At 42.6% G+C, this 18,174-nt stretch overlaps 1 protein-coding gene across 1 annotated transcript in view; it reads right to left on the reverse strand.

The window, feature by feature from the left end:
- RERE (arginine-glutamic acid dipeptide repeats) overlaps positions 1 to 18,174 on the reverse strand; it is a 424,733-nt gene that overhangs the window by 92,954 nt on the left and 313,605 nt on the right.

Below are 18,174 nucleotides of genomic sequence, written 5' to 3' on the forward strand. Positions count from 1 at the left end.
CCTGGCACAAGAATCCGTTTTGGCTAGGGGTGCCTGGGTGGCTCAGTCGGTTGAGCATCTGACTTCGGCCCAGGTAACGATCCCACGCTCCGTAGGTTCCAGTCCCAGTGTCATGAATATGAATGCGAATGCTAGATATTAACTTTTATACCTTCGTAACATTCATCATTAGACTTTAAAAAATAAAATAGTATACTATACTATAAATACCATACTAAATAAATCCTAAAATAAAATACCGTAATTTGGAAATGTTTGAAAACTGTCCAGGGTCGCCTGGGTGACTCAGTCAGTTAAGAGTACAACCCTTGATTTCGGCTCAGGTCATGATCCCAGAGTCATGGGATCAAGCCCCGCCTCGGGCTCTATGCTGAAAGCAAGATTCTCTCTCTCCCCCCTCTCTCTGCCTCTCCCCTGCTTCCACTCACACTACACATGCTCGTTCTCTCTCAAAATAAACTTAAAAAAAAAAAAACCCCGTCTAATCTAGACTTCTTTCAGAAATATAAAAAGATGAAAACAAAGTTAGGTTTTCAATTTTTGCCCAATATCTAGAACAAGCAGATACCTGTCAAGCTCTATAATATAACAAGAATCTAGAATATGAGGTTAACAACATGGATCAGGGCTGAATAAAAGAAAAAAATTGCAGGCCTATTTAATTCTTTAAAAAGCACATATTTTAGTGATAATCTGAAGTCAATTCAAGTTGATCAGGTCATAAATTCTTAATAAAAAGCTTATGGGAGACTAACAACATTTCTTCAGAGGTAATTATATATATATCTGGGGTAATTGTAAAGAGACAAAAGACTGTGGACTCTGGAGCTAGACAATCAGATTCAAACACTAGGTCTGTTACTTACTAAGTATGTGAACTCAGACGAGCTACTCATCTTCTGGGCCTTAATTTTGTCATCTTTAAAAATGAGTAGAGGGGCACCTGGGTGGCTCAGTCAGTTGAGCGTCCGACTTCGGCTCAGTTCATGATCTCACAGTCTGTGGGTTTGAGCCCTGCGTCGGGCTCTGTGCTGACTGCTTGCCCAGAGCCTGGAGCCTGCCTCGGATTCTGTGTCTCCTTCTCTCTCTGCCCCTCCCCCGCTCATGCTCTGTCTCACTCTGTTTCTCAAAAATAGATAAATGTAAAAAAAAAAAAATTTTTTTTTTTTTTTTTTTTTTTTTTTTTAAAAAAAATGAGTAGAACAGGGGCGTGTGGGTGGCTCAGTCAGTTAAGTGTCCAGCTCTTGATTTTTGGCTCAGGTCATGATCTCACAGTTGTGAGATTGAGCCCCACGTCGGGCTCCACGCTGATGGCGCGCAGCCTGCTTGGGATTCTCTCTCTCTCTGCCCCTCCTCCCGCCCTCACGTGCACACTCGGGCATTCTCTCTCTCTCAAAATAAATTAAAAATAAAAATAAACTTTAAAAAATGGTAGAGTGAGAACTTCTACCTCTTAGGGGATTATGAGGTGAGCATTAGAAAAAAGCATGAAAATTGCCCAGAACAGTACCTAGCACGTAATATACCAAATGAGTATTAGCAATTAATTTTTAAAAGGAAAGAGAAAAAAAATGAAGGAGCCTCTACCCAATTTTCATCAATTTTCTAGATTAGACAGTAGCCTTTCCAGAGAGAGAAAAAAACTGTTAAACTATAAACAAAACCACTTATGTTTCACATAATTATTCATGTTCATAATTTTGGAAGTTTGACTAAAACTCTGGTACAGTACACAGGAAAAATGAAGAATTTTAAATCTTCTGTGGCTGATGGGAGAACGTAAGGCCTGTTCCAAAAGTGAGCGGCTGAAGGAGCAGAGCCAATGAAAGGTCATCAGCCCTCCCTGTGCCATTCCTGCCTCTCGGGGAACCGAGGACGGTTCTGAACGAGACTCGGAAGACAGGTTCCAAATGCCTCGCCAAACTTCTGGCGGTCTGGTCTGTCGGACAGGCTGGCCAGTGCGTGTGCGGCGCCCTCCGAGAGATCCCCGCCAGGCGGCTGACGTCCCCGAAGCGCAGGCTGGCGCTCGCACCCCTGCACGAATCTGCACTGGGCACCACGCTCTCCGTGGCGTGGGCCGTACCCTGGGCTTCCTGCTGCTACTCTGCTCTCTAAATACTGGCCAATGCCTTCCTTTCGTCCCGTCCATCGTCTGCCTGTCCTCTTAAAATATCCCCGTTCCTGACCTTTCCGTGGAAGGAATCCAACAAATATTTAGTGTCTACCCCTCTCCTCCTCTAGAAAGACATATTCATAAAGTCAGAACTATGGGATTATTCACCAACAGTGATGAAATATTTACTGAACAAACGAAGTTCGGGCATTACTGCGCTGTCCTCAATATGCATAAAGGCTGGGACACAGGCTGGGTCCGGCGGGGGGGGGGGGGGGGGGGGCTCTGCCTTCCCTCTTCCTAGGGAACCAAAACAAACCTCTCTACACACTCACCTTCTTCTGAATGTTACTAAGATTTATTTCTACTTTCTAGGAATTCTAAGAACACTCTGAGTTTTCATTTCTTTATGGAAATACTTTAATGATACTTCATTAAAGATGTACTTTTAGCATACAAAAAGTCGTTATGGCCCACACAGCTTCACAAAAATGAAGATTACGTTTTGAGCCCTTGGGGAAAATTACTGTTGCTGAGGACACCCTTCGTTCCTTCCACAGGTATTTGCAGAGTGCTAAACGGCCAGGGACAGATATAGCTCATGAAGAACAAAGAGAACGGTCATCAGGAAAGTAAGACCGAGAAGGGTAACAGTCACTGCAGAACGTGTCTATCTAAATCTCACATTCAAAATCTAGGATCCCAAAGGCTGGGGACTACCTTCTTTAGTCCATGTATCAAGCAACAAGTAAGGCCTTCTAAAAGGGGGTTTGTTTTCTAGATGATCACGAAGATTTCCTTTCTTTGGGTTGGAGACAAAATAATGTTTGAGGAAGAGCTTAACTGGATATTTCCACTGTATTCCTTATGTAAATTAGAATTAAGCCTACCAAAATACTGGCTATCTTAAATCTCTAAAATTGTCATTAACAACATTCCCCTCTAATATAGTGTCGAGCTCTAACAGATTAAAGTAATTTCATCTTGAGGAAAACATGATGTGGGTTTCAAATTTTAAACCCCTGATCACAGCCATACACACACATTCATATAGTCAGGAAATGCAGTACAGGCTTCCCAATATCGCTAAGGTAAAAGGTCTTTAATGTGAATAAAATTTTCTTCCGTTTCTCCAGAGAAGACTGTTCAAAGAAATTACAACGAAGACAGGGGGAGAACCCCTCAAACGTCTTACAGCTTCACTTTGTAGCCTTGGAAAAGCAATTAAAGCAAGGCAAGTAAACCTTCTGTCCATTCTGCAACCAAGCAGGGCTGGTAAGATCTGGGATTAAATGCAATTTTAATGTAGAGTACAGTGAGCTGTACCATTTTAGAGCAGATGGGAAAAGACCACTGCAAAATGCAGGGACCAAGAAAAAGCATCGTTACTCAACCAGCTTCCAATGTTTACAAGCTACTGGGGAGAGAAGCATTTAGATCTTACACCATCCCCATCACCCTGCCAGCCACTAAAGCAGGATGTCATTCAGCAGAAACCAAGGTTTTCAAATCCATCATCACAAGGGGTGTGTGTGTGTGTGTGTGTGTGTGTGTGTGTACGCGCCCCGCACGTAATCCAGTGATCAAGGAGGCATAGACTTGTAAATCTGCTGCTTCCGCATCACTGAACTGCAAGTCTGCACTTCTACACGAGTAAAATCAGTCTTTCCCTAAACCACAGGTCGATACCTGGGGAATCTGATAACAAGACGGTGGTTCTTCGACGCGCTAGCCTTTCAAGTCACTCCATCCCGGAACGATCCCGGCCTGGTTGTTTTCCTGCGCTTTGCTCTTTGTTCCCCCGGCCTGGCTCCACAGAACCCTCGGGCCGCGTTCCTTCCTCGGCCTTTGGTCCGTTCGCTGTGAAACGGCCAACTGGACCCTCCCGCACCGGGGGTCCACCCTCGTCTTCCAGGCCTCCCGGCGGCCGTGGGGCCCGGGGGGACGGCCCCGCCTCAGAGGCAGGCTGCGGGCACCACGTTCTCTCTGCCCCCCGTCCCGTCAACAAGGGCCAACTAAGAGGCTCCCAGGGCCACCGCCGCGCTAGCAAGGACCCGCACGAGCGAGCCAGCCGAGCGGACGCGGCGGGAGCTGTGGCGCTAAAAACGAGAGCAGCTTGAGGAACACGCTCCCGGTCTGGTTCCACCGTGGCAAACGGAACCGCCACACCGAACCCGCAGACCCAAAGCCACCGCGCCGCACGCAAGCGCATTTAGCCAGTTGCGTGAAAAGCTCTCCGCGACTTCAGGCGCCCTGCAGCCCCTCCTGTGGAAACCGCCCCAGAGTCCGTGCCTTCTGTCAACACCTAGCGAACCCAGCGCGGGATCTGAGGCAGGAGACGGACTCCTGTCAGCAGTTGTGTCACAAACCGGCCGAGCTGAGGTTTTCGACCGTCAAACGGGCCTAACACCACTGTCCCTCAGCCTCGTCCAAAGACAACGGGAGGTACTAAATGAGATGCAACGTGACAAGATACGTGAAATGTCAAAAAGCTACGCGCCGTGTAGCGGTGTCATCACCACAGGAGACATTTCAGGTCCACACCTCTCACCTAAGACTACCGGGCACATACAAGTTCAGTAGATCATCTACCGTGCGGCGCTGGGGCCCACGCACCCTCGATGGTCAGCCGCGGCTTCTGACCTCTCCGGGATCAGCAGGAAGAAAGGATCGTGCCGCAAGAAGAAAAACACATTTCTGCATAATTGCCCAAGTTAAATCTGCAACTCTCGCTCTGCCTGACAAATCACTCCCTGCTTATTACTTTCTATAATTTAATATATATAAGTGCTTTACTGGCAAGCTTCTCGAAAGAATAAATAATACTTAATGACTGCCTACAGTTTAATTAACTCATGATTGAACTTCTCATGGATTGCTATAAACATTAAATTATATCCTTCCTCAAAGCTGCCATGGATGGAGATCTTGTTTCAAGCTTTAACTCTCCTGCCTAAACAATTCTGAATTTGCAGCGAAATCTGTATATTGCCCAGAGAGGTGAGAGAATCAACCTTAATGCCTGGTTACAAAGTATGTTATTTTATAGAGCAAAAACGAGGTCTTAACTTAAAGAAGACTGAAAATGCGCCCATGTCCAAACACCTCATTTATATTACAGCAATCATTAAGCACCTCTGGATCCCAGGCAGTCTTATTAGCACAAACTCTGTGTATTACCACAAGGCTTCAAGTTTCTGCTGTGGCTTCTCATCTTAGCTGCCATTTTCTGTCTGCGTGACGTTGCAAATAAATTTTCCTTTTGGCACGGCTCAGCTGTCAGGCACCCCTGTTCTATAATGAACCCATGAATTACATCTCCCTGCTCTGACATCTCCGGTCTCACACATCAAAATATTGTTCTTCGATTGTAATTTATAACTTAATTTAAATGTCCCTTTTGCTATGACCTTTTTAGATCAAATGGCATCGCATCTGGCAGTTTCTCCTACCCCAAAGCATCTTTTGCAATTATAGCCGTTATAATAACTGCGGAAAAAGCCTTAGACTGCATTCATGCTAAATATTAAGTAACTGCAGTCCATTAAGAACAGTATGAGGTTTAAAAGTCTTTTGCTCTGTGAAATGTTTATTTGCAAGAAAGTGCCAAAATAGCTTAGAAAGGAGAAAAAGTGGGATTTGGAAGAGATCTTAAAATTCTCCGTGTAGTTCTAATTATTTCAACCATTAACGTAAATGAGAAAGATCTCAAAGAAGTCAAAGACAAAACTTTAAAAAATCTGTCTCCTAATCCATGATTTACAGATGTCCGTATATTTTCAGTCATACCACCATCACCAATGAGCCAGTCAGGCTCAAAATACGTACGTGTGCGCACGAAGAAACTATAACTGAAACTACAGGCACGCTATTCACTTTTGTTTGGCCACTGTCACTCCAAATAATGCTATCTGATCACTAGAAAGGCTGAATTTGTCTGAACGTTCTCGCGGGGGCACATTTTAAAGACTGCGGCAAAGATGCAGAACGTAGCTGCTTGAAGCAGGGCTGAGGGGCGGGTCTGGGGAGTTTTCAGGGGGAAAACACAGTCGCTGCACCAACCCTCCCCGAGACAGTCCGTGTGTAACTACAAGGTTCCAGAACCCGCACCAGCCCCTGGGGCCGGTGGGGGGGGGGGGGCAAGTCGCTGGGTGCCGCGTGTGTGTTGCAAAGTCTGGGACCTTTCAGACTCCGCCACTCTTCACGCCACCACGTGTGGCAAGAGTACTAACAACGAGGAAGCAAAACTGGGAGGTCTGCTCTCTTGCTCAAGGCCACTTCCACGGCAGAGAGCGAGGACTCTAACATAAACCCACGTCCAGGAGGAGCTGGGAGACCCGGGCCCGCGCCCGCGGCTATCCTGGGGCAGTTCAGGCCTGGCGGGCTCCGGACCCCTCCAGCTGCAAGGACACAGCCAGCACAGGGCCCGTCTGCACGTGGGGGCAGGCGGGGTGGCCGCAGGGAGGGAACCAGCAACTCAGAGAGGAGGACATGCACCCACATGAAGAAAATGATGACACGAGCTCTCCTCAAAACACACAAGGTGCCAGTGGACACTCACGGGGGTGACATTTACCATTTTGAAAAACCAAGATGACTTCATAGAGCAGGTTTTGAAAATCAATGATCAGTGCAGTATGATTGATAACCTTGCCCATCATCAACGAAGAGCAACAACCAAACTGAACACGTTCTAGGAACCAACAAAAATAGGCAGCAACATGTCCAGGTAACAACTCACAACTGTATTTCCCATGGCTGATGCAACACCGCCGTATTTCTGATTCATAATTACTTCCCACATAATATTGTGTCTAAGAAATTAGGGGGTCTCTATCTCCTGGCCATGGTGTCTGGGAAGGTATTCAAAACCCACGGAACAGGAGCCTCAACCAGCAAGCTGATTAGAAAGGAGGCATCAAATGCCGGCACCAACTGAGATCAGTAAACTCTCTTAAAAACACCGAACAAACCAAACTCTAAATGTCTTGGCTATTTCTGACCACCTAGCTATTTTGAGGCTCTCATCTGACATCATCTTCATAAACACCTGGAAAGAAGAATCCATGGAGGGCCTGAGACCGACGATGAGGGTTTGGGAGTTCGGCAGAGACGAAGCCGCAACAGGAAAGGGTTCCCCGCTCTGGCGCATTCAAACGCCAGCTCTGCCACTAGCTGTGTGGTCGCAGGCAAGTCCATTATCTCTCTAAACCACCGCTTTCTCCGCTGCAGAAAGGCAGAATACAGCGCCTATTCCGGACAATGGTTAGGATGAAAAGATAGATGGCAATCGCCGAGCAGGATTCCTGGAGCACAGGAAATATTCCATCAAGGACAGCGGACTAAAAAGGGACAGGGCTGCACGACAGTCACAGGGAAGCAGCACTAAGGAAAGTGGACGAGCTTAAAAAGACCACACGAAGGAAGTTTTTTCTGCAATACTTACAACACAGGATAAAACGTGGGCTTGAGAATGGAAACCGAGGACTTGGTGACTTGTGGGGAACAGAGCAAACATCTGAGTCTGGGAACCAGGAAACCGAGGGGAGAGTTAGCAACTGTGCCAGGAGGAGCAGGTGGCCTGGGCGAGGGGTCTGGGGTTACCCCTCTGCACAGCATCGCAGCCCCCAGCTTCCTCGCCGGCAGTGGAGGGGCCGAACGAGGTCATTTTTGGGACCTCAAACTCGTTCGTTTTCTTTTAGAGAAAGAGAGAGAGAGCATGCAAGTGGGGGAAAGGGTCAGAGGAAAAGAGAGAATCGGGAGCAGACTCCATGCTTCGTGCAGAGCCCGAGGCGAGCCTCGATACCCGAGGCCCTGAGATCATGACCTGAGCCAAAATCAAGAGTCGGATACCCAACTGACAGAGCCACCCAGGTTCCCCGTGGAACTCCAAAGTTTTTAACATTCCTTCTCTTTACAGAGGTTTCTTTTAAGGTGAAATACTAAAGGATGCTATTTTTGAATGCATAAATGGGGGGCGCCGGGGTGGCTCCGTCGGCTGAGCATCCGACTTTGGTTCAGGTCATGACCTCACATTTCGTGAGTTCAACCCCACGTTGGGCTCTGTGCTGACAGCTCGGAGCCTGGAGCCTGTTTCAGATTCTGTGTCTCCCTCTCTCTCTGCCCCTCCCCTGCTCATGCTGTCTCTCTCTCTCGAAAATAAACATTAAAAATTTTTTTGAAGATGTAAACGGTAATATTTTAATACATTCAGTTAGAGAAATAGTAAAATAAACAATACAGCCACTGAACTCTGCCAGCCTGCCCAGGCCAGACCCTAAACAGCAAGCTGCCACGGAAGCTTCTCTTACACCCACTGGTTAGTGCCTAGATTTTCAGGTTTCTGTGGAAACCGGAGTAGTTTATGCCACAGGTTTTTAAATAAAATTATGGATAGTTAATCATCTATATACCTAGCATATATATAAAACCTCACTTCCTAGAAACAAAATCTTTCCTTCTGCTCTTTGGGTGAGAGTCCAGGCAAAGGACGCAGAGAGAAGGCAAGCTGTCGTAGATCTAAGCCAGAAGCCATGTGCTCCTGAGGGGAAGCTGACTCCTGAGGACTCAGCAAACCAATCAATCCTTTAAGGATAAGACTCGGCTCAAAGATACAGAATGAGTACACCTCTGGCCACAAACAGGAAAATTACTGACAGACGCATCAACCTAGACTGTGTATGCTGCTTTTCTGAATGAGAATTATTTGTCAATTTGGAAAGACCTACGTCTGATCACAAGTGGAAATTAAAACCCTTTTCCATTTCCTTAGCATCCTCCCAGCCTTGAATACAGAAAAATGGTATGTAAGGCTCTAAACTAGAGGCTGACAGAAACCAGTTCTATCCTTCTCATGGAGATGTACGCACTAGTGAACCTATTCACAAATGCTAAATTAAACTAGAAAATATATGTGAAAGGTCAGCTGTGAGTCAATTTTAACCAGATTCCTTCAGAAAGTTAACTTAAGAAAATAAATAAAAACAAAAACCTCAAGACCAGGGAGGGGCGCCTGACTGGCTCAGTCAGTAGAACGTAAGACTCTTGATCCCAGGGGTTTGAGTTCAAATCCCACATTGGGCACAGAGATTACTTAAAACCAAAACCAAAACCAAAACTAATTCCTCGAGAGCAGCTGCATAAACATTAAGAGAGAAACACTTACAGAAATTGCTTGAAATCCCACTAAGTCGAGTTTAGGTGCAGGAATGACCAAGCCCCAATTCATGGGGCTTGGCGACCTTAACCTCGGTGACTTCTGACGAGTAATTTTAACATTTGTGCAAAAGAACAGTACACTTCTTTTTGGTCACGATAATAAGGTCATGGGACAAGGAAAATGAAAGGGGCATACACGGAAGCGTGTGTGACTCCAGAGTCAGGAACGCTTCCGAGTAACCGTTCTTTTATCTGGAAACCGTAGCCAAGGGCAGAGCTGGTGACTCAGAAAGCAGCAAAACGGGGTCTGGGCCACCATGGCAGCACTCCTGAGGAATGGCCCGGGAGAACCAACAAGGACCTGATTCTGGGCCTTAGAAACTTTGAAACTTTTTTTCCGAAATTCTGCTTTTCCCATCAAAGGGTCTTAAGAGAACGAAGAAGACTGTATGCTATCAAAGCAGCAGAGGCAGAAGCCAGCCTGACTGTGAAGACGCCAAAACTTGCAAAGTATTATGCAAACCAAAAGCCACAAACTCTAACAGTTGCACACAATCTTGTGCGCTGGTCGCACAATGACGACTCAGGGGTAAAGGCAAGTAAAGGCAGACTTGATTTAAGAACACATGAAAATCTATACCTCATTTCCGAAATGGAAAAAAAAAGGAGAAAACTGAGGAGTCAACCTTCCTAAAAATGCTTGGATGACAGGCACTCCCGAGTCCTGGGGTGAGCCGGAATATACATCTCAACACCTACAGCGCTCGGGGAGAACGCAGGCCAACCGGCAGGCAGGGTGGCTCGAAGGGCAAGGGCGGGCAGCCCGGTGCAGTCACCTCAGAAGCCCAGCACGCGACCGGCTGCGGGGGGACGTCAGCCTCCTGGACGAGAGAGCTGGCCTGGACGCCGCCGTCTGTCAGAGTCCGGCAGGGCCAGGCTCAGAGCAGGGCTGCGGGGTTAGACTAGAAACTGGAAAAGAAGGCAGAGACTTCAAAGAGCGGTCGGTTCAAGGGCAACCGTCTCAGAGATGGAGCCCGCCGGCAACACGGGACCTTGCCCCGGAGGGCTCCCCAGGGGCCCAGCCAGGTAGCTCTGAGCTAGAGCCAAGGAAGAAATACTCAGCAAGTCACTGGTAGGAATAAATCGGCTAATACAGTTGTTACACATGACGATTCTATCGCCTAGATAATTACGTTCTTTGTAAAAGGAAAGCCAGATACATCGCACTATATACCCTACAAATACTGTACTATTTTAAAAATCAAATGTCCTCAGAGGTACAGAAACATCACAGTCGCTACCAGAAATATTTTATACTCTCAGTATCAAAACAAAAACAAACTGTCACAAATACGTGCTGTAATTTATTTTACTGACACCTTATATAATAATAAAACTCAACTGTGCAAGGCTGAAAAATGACCACCAGAAGATATGGATATCAAATCTTTGGAACAGATGAGACCTTATTTGGAAAAAGGGTCTTTGCAGATAGGATTAAGTTAATGATTTTGAGATGAGGAAATAATTCTAGATGATCCAAGTGGGATCTATGTCCAATGACAAGCATCCTTATAAAAGAGAGGCAGTGGGGCACCTGCATAGCTCAGTCGGTTAAACGTCAACTCTTGATTTCGGCTCAGGTCATGATCTCACCATTTGTGAGTTTGAGCCCCACATGAGGCTCCTCACTGATAGCAGGGAGCCTGCTTGGGATTTCTCTCTCCCTCTCTCTCTTTGCCCCTCCCCGGCTTGTGCTCTCTCTCTCAAAAAATAAATAAACATTTAAAATAACGAATGAATGAATGAATGAATGAATGAGAGGCCGTGGAAAAACACAGAAAAGAGAAGATGTGGACCTGCAGAGGGGAGGTAACGTGAAGACAAGCAGAGAAGTATGTGGCCCCAAACCAAGGCCTGCCCGCAGCCATGGGAAGCCGGGAAAGGAAGGAACAATCCTCCTGAGGAGCCAGAGGGAGCATGGCCTGGCCGACACTCTGGTTTCATACTTCTGGCCTCCAGAACTGGGAGAGGACGCATTTCTGTTGTGTTAAGCCAGCAAGTCTGTGGTAATTTGTTGTAGCAGCCGCAGGAAACTAATATTCCAACTTTCAAAACTTGCGGGTAAAAAAGTGATCTAGGAGAGCTATCAAAAAAAAATATCCCCAAGTATATTTGAAAACTAGTGCAAGAAACATACATACTAGCACAAATATTATAAATTTTAGTATTCTATATTTTAGAACTAATGGTACATATGAGTCCTTTTAAAACTCAGGGGCCTGCTTTGTTCCAAGATTCAATGCTTCCTTAGATTATCAACATTTCTAACAAATGCCTTCCCATAAAGGCTTTGCAAAGAGCAGGAATTCAGTGTTTCTTACTGAATAAATAAATCAATGAATGATTTTATTATATCTTCTTCTTAAATGTAAAAAGGCTAAGGGCTTTTATCCCAATTTGATACTTATTATGTTAATATTAATGGTTAATATAGATTTACAGATGGGTAAAATTCTGATTGATGCTGTTTTTTCAAAATACCACATAATTCTCAAAATATTTCACCAGTTTTTAGCATAGAGAACAGAAATCATCTGAGAAAGAAGTTTCTTAAATTTGTAAAGGAACTTTCTAACTTGTGCCAAACAAAAGTAAAAGCCAAGTCAATTTCTCGGTCCCTGCGAGAAAGTATAGAGATGCACGGACAGGCTACCGCATGAAGGATTTCCAACAGGCTGAAGGGCAAAGCCCCAAACTGCAGATTCACCGGACATTTCAAGAGGACTGCTGTTAAGGCACGGCCTCAGTTCCATTCTTTCTCTGAGGTTAATTATCACGTATCTAAAGCTATATGACAGGATGTGCTTACTCATCTGTAGGTGATAATCATGCTTCTATGACAGAACCATCACGAAGACTAAATTGATTCATTCAAAAAAAGCACTTTGGGGCGGCTGGGTGGCTTAGTCGGTTAAGCATCCAACTCTTGATTTCAGCTCAGGTCATGATCTCGTGGTTCCTGGGATCGAGTCCCATATCGGGCTCTGTGCTGACAGCATGGGGCCTGCTTGGGATGATTCTCTCTCTCTCTGCTCCATTCTGCTTGTGCATGCATGCACACTCTCTCAAAATAAATGAACTTCATTTTATTTTTTTCAAGGCAGAGAGAGAGGAAGGGGCAGAGAGAGAGAGGAGGACAGAGGATCGAAACTGGGCCCTGTGCTGATAGCAGGGAGCTTGATGCGGGGCTCGAACTCATGAACTGTGAGATCATGACCTGAGCCGAAGTTGGATGCTTAACCGACTGGGCTACCCAGGTGCCCCAGAATAAAGAAACTTTAAAAAAATAAAATAAAATGTTTAAAAAAAAGCTATTCTAAAAATTAAGAAGAAAAACAAGAAAAGAGAGAAAAGAAAAGAAATGGCTGAAGAGGGGTGCCTGGGTGGCTTAGTCAGTTAAGCATCCGACTTTGGCTCAGACTGTGATCTGGTAGTTTGTGAGTTCAAACCCCGCATCAGACTCGTACTGACAGCTCAGAGCCTGGAGCCTGCTTTGGATTCTGTGTCTGCCTCTCTCTCTGCCCACCACCCCTCAAGAATATATAAACATTAAAAAAAACAAAAAGTCACAATTTAGAAATGGCTAAAGAAACCAGAGAGTGATTCACATGCAGAAGCAAAGCAGGGTTACAGTCACAAAGAGCTGCACCAGGAGCTATAGTTTTCTGGTTAAACTATCAAGTACGAGATCGCTGTTGCAGTAAGTCACGAAGGTGCCATTACCGGAGGTTAACATAAGGGGTCTTTGACCTCCCCACCCACCCCTGAGACACTTTGAGAACGCTCTCTGTTGTATCTAGTGAAAGAACAGAGTGGCGCATAAAGCTCAACTTTGACTAAAGCTACAGACCATCTAAAAAGGAATAAAATCTCAAAGGATTAAATTTAAAAAGTCATCTTCATCCAAACGAGACAAAAAGAATAAATCATTGCCAAAGTGCTGTTGCTTGGAGCTTTTAAACAGAAGTCAATTTATGAAGTTCTCAGCCCAAAGGGAGCCACACTGGTACATTTCTAAACACTTAAACAACTTTCAAAACAAAAGTTCAAAATGTTTCTAATTGGTCAAAGGACAATAAATTAAACCTCGACTTTATATATTATTATGCTGATAACCAGTTGAAAAGGCCTTGGTTACACCAGAAAACCTCCAGTGCATCTTTACTTACGCTATAATTAACAATGTAACAGGCGGTAGACTCCAATATCCTGATATAATATAAATAAAACACTAGCAGAGGGGCTCGTCAAGGCTGATTTACATAAGGTGCTATTCTGAAATTTACTGGATTTCCATAATAAGAAATCATACAGCATATAAAGTTTTCCCATTCCTTTTTACAACAACAAATCAAAATCTTAGAGGAAAAAAACACACCATCCTATAACCATTTATTGCTGATTAATCTGAATGGAGAACCGGTAAAAAGAATGTAAGTGAGGATGTGAGTGTAGAATGAACAGCACAAGAATCCCTGATCAGAAACTTCAGACCAGCTGTAATAACAGGGCTTCCCAGTAATGCCTTATTTGGGAGCTGGGAAATACTCAACATTCATCTAAGGCCTAAGTACTGCAAAGCTAATCCAGGGCCAGATGCTTTAGTGAAGTCCATTTATGATGAACAAACAGAAAACCTCTGAAAGAAATTGTATCGACTTAATTTTTTAGAATAAAAGAGAGAAAGATGAAAATGACCCTCAGAGTAGGCTTATCTGTACACTCCGTTATGCCAACCTCCTAATACCAAGTTCTGGGTGATCAAATATGGTTTGGACTTGAACCTGATTTATTTATTCAATCATTCAACAAATATTTAGTGCCTCTCTACTATGTACCAGGCATCGAGCTATGGCTCAGAAAACAAAGATGATTAATACTCAATGGTTAACAAATAACGATATTTATAGATCAGAGATAAAAAAAAAAAAACTATGAAGCTATTGGAAGCCTTTGTTGTAGGAGATGTGGGTGTGCATAAATAAATAAGCAAACAAATATATACTCTCTTGAATATGTAAAAAGCTTAATTCAAACATCTAAAAGTCATCCATATTTCAAGGAATAAAACTGTCCAGGCAGAAGTGAAATCTTTGCTGCATGATTATAAATTTTACTTATATATAGTAAGAATATATATGTTTAGTATTAGAGAGAGAAGATAAACATAAAAATGCAAATAAATTCTAAGAAAGAGAAGTCAAAAGAATTTGAATTTTATTAGGAAATGGGAAAGATATTTAAGCCCAAAGAATGAAATCCAGTATCAATTTAGTAAAAATAAGTCAGCATGGTATTTTCTAGAAAACCTTAGTCTCAAACTATAGGGTTCTGCTAGTTTCTAAGCATAAATATAAAGAGTGATTTTGATCTTGTAAAAGGCCAAATAAACGCAAGGACTTAAAGATGGCTGAATCCCATTAGAATAATACAGGCCATCTCTCTGTTATATACTATTATGTTTACAAATTATATGTAAACTAATGAACACAGATGAACCTCACAGAAACTGCATATGAAGAAACACATACCTGAACAGTACACAGAAACATTTCTATGTCAGATCCTCTAGAGGAAGCACGACTGTTGTGTCATATTTTAACATGTTATTTAATATACTGTAAAATTACAAATAGAACAATTTTACGTTCATAGGTGTTCGCAATTTCAAACTAAAATATAACATATCTTTTCCGACATACATTGAGGAGTATGCCCCATCACTAAGAACACCTTCCTCTTCCAACCACAGAGGTCAACACATTTATCACATCGTCTTTCTCTACATCAATACGTTTTTTTTTTACTTATGAAGTAAGAAGATAAGAAATACATTTTTTAACAAAAGTGATACAACTGTGTGCCTAACGATTCTGCAAGGTCATCACTGTATCAAAAGTAGTAAGTCATGCAGCCATGCAAATAACATATGTTAACTACTCCTGGGATTCGCCAAAACAAGATATGCTATTAAGAATGTGTACGTGTGGCTCAAGTTTTATATAACCTGATGGCAGATGGCCAACTGCCATCAGGTTATATAAATTAAAATGGACTAAACACTCCCAACAAAAGGGAGAGCTTGCCAGACTAGATTAAAAAGCAAGAAAACAGGGGCGCCTGGGTGGCTCGGTTGGTTAAGCATCCGACTTCGGCTCAGGTCACGATCTCACCATTCAGAGTTTTAGCCCCACATCAGGCTCTGTGCTGACAGCTCAAAGCTTGGAGCCTGTTTCGGGTTCTGCGTTTCTCTCTCTCTCTCTCTCTTTTTCTCTCTGCCTCTCCTCTGCTTGCACTGTCTCTCTCTCGAAAGTAAATAAACTTAAAAAAAAAAAAGCAAGAAACAACTAAAGAACTAAAGGAACAAGAGACGTTCTTTACCTACAAAGAAAAAGCAAGATTCCAAGTGATGAGCTGGAAGAAGATATAGCACGTCAACCAGCCTAAAAAAGCTAGAGTGGTTGTATTAAAATTAAACAAGATGGAGTCAAAAACAGAAGAGTACTACTAGACACAGTGTCACTCCAAAAAGGTAAAAGAGAAAGATAAATATTATAAATGTTCATGCGCCTAATGACACAGCTTCCAAATATGTGAAGCAAATCACAGTTGGAGACTTTAATACGACTCTCTCAACAACTGACAATACAGCTAGAGAAAAAAATTAGGACACAGAAGATGTAAGTAATAATAACCACCACTTTAAAGAAACCCACAGTTATATAACAGTGCACTCAATAACTGCTGGATATAAATTCATTACCAGTGTACATGGAACATAACATTCACCAAGATAAACCACATTCTGAGCCAAAAACAAATCTCAACAGATTTCAAAAAACTGAAATCTTACTGGGTACTCCATGATCCCAACAGAACTAAATTAAAGATTAGTATCATTCCAAGACAAAAAGGGGGGGGGTGCATATAAGAGAGATCTCAAGTATCTGGTAATTAAGCAATTCAATTCTAACAACTCATGGGTAAAAGAAATTGTGAAGAATATTTTTTGGTATTTAAAAAATTATAATCAAAGAACAGCAAATCAAAATTTGTGCTAAAATGAGGTACCTAAGATCCCACTTTTGGAAGCTAGGGGGCAAATGATCAAATGAATCCAAAATAAATAGAAAAGAAATAATAAAAATAAGATTGGAGATCAAGAAGATAGAAAACAGAGAAAATCAATGAAACCAAATGTTAGCTATCTAAAATAATAATGTTAAGTCTCTATTTAGACTGATCAGGGGGAACACAAATCACCAATATTAGGAACGAAAGAAGGGTCAAAATTACAAATCCTATAGACGTTAAAAAGATAATAATTTGACATTTTTACCAACAGATTTGATAACCTGGATGAAATGAACAAAAAGTTTAAAACCACAGATCAGCAGATTACCAAAACTGACACACAAAGAAATATAAAATGTAAATAGGTCTATGCTTATTATAATTTTAAACTTTTCATACAAAAAAATTTAGTCCCATCTGGGCTTCACTGTGAAATCTATCAAATATTTAACAACGAATACACACACACACACACACACACACACACACACACACACACATACACTCACAATCCTTTACAAAGTAAGGGAGCAAGAGGAAAATTTTCCCAACTAATTTTTTGAAGTCAGTATTCCTCTGATATTAAAACTAGACAAAGATATTACAAACAAAGAAGACTACAGTTCAAGATCCCTTATGAACACAAACGTAAAAGTTCTTAACAAAGTATTAACATATGGAAGCCAATAGTATGTAATGAGTAAGCAGAATTTATCCTAGGAATGCATACTTGCTTTAACATTTGAAATTAATCAATATAATTCACCAAATTAACAAAACACAGTGTAACAACCATATGATCATCTCATTAGATACAAGAAAGAAAAGCATCTGACAAAATTAAAGGCCCATTCATGATAAAAACAAACAAACAAACAAACAAACAAACAGATATAAGGGAGAACATTTTCAACTTTGATCAAACAACCACCACCCCACACTACACTATTATTAGTGAATGACTAAATGTTTTCTCCCTAAGATGAGAAAGCAAAGATGCCCACTCTCATTATTTCTATGCAATACTGTACTAGAGGTCCAAGCAAATGCAATAAAGCACGAAAAAGAAACAAAATACATAAATCAGAAAGAAAGAGGCAAACTGTCTTTATTTGCAGATGGCGTGACTGTGTACACTGAGACCCTAAGAAACCAACCAGAAAGCCACTAGAAATTAACAGAACAGATACAAGGTCAGCACATTAAAACTGTATTTTTAAAAATGTTTATTTTTATTTATTTTGAGAGCATGAGCATGCACGAGTTGAGGAGGGGCAGAAAGAGAAGGAGAGAGAGAATCCCAAGCAGGTTCCCCACTGTCAGCACAAAACCAGATGCTGGGCTCAAACTCACGGACTGTGAGCTCATGGCCTGAGCCAAAACCAAGAGTCAGGTGCTTAACTGACTGAGCCATCCAGGTGTCCCTAAAATTATTTGTATTTATATTCTACCAATGAACATTTAGAAACTGAAATTAAGGGCACTTGGCAGACTCAGCTGGAGGAGCATGAGACTCTCGATCTCTGGCTCATAAGCTCGAGCCCCACGCTGGGTGGAAAGATCAATGAATCAATTGATCAATAAGAAAAAATGAAGAAGTTGAAATTAAAAATCTAATCTTATTAACAATAGAATTTTCAAACAGTAATTACTTAGGGAAAAACTTAACAAAACATGTATAAGACCTGTACACTGAAAACTAAAAAATCTTACTCAAAAAAATTAATGAGACCTCTTTTAAAAATGAAGATATATGAGGCACCTGA

This window comes from Lynx canadensis, chromosome C1, assembly GCF_007474595.2.
Source record: "Lynx canadensis isolate LIC74 chromosome C1, mLynCan4.pri.v2, whole genome shotgun sequence".
In the NCBI taxonomy this organism is placed as follows: domain Eukaryota; kingdom Metazoa; phylum Chordata; class Mammalia; order Carnivora; family Felidae; genus Lynx; species Lynx canadensis.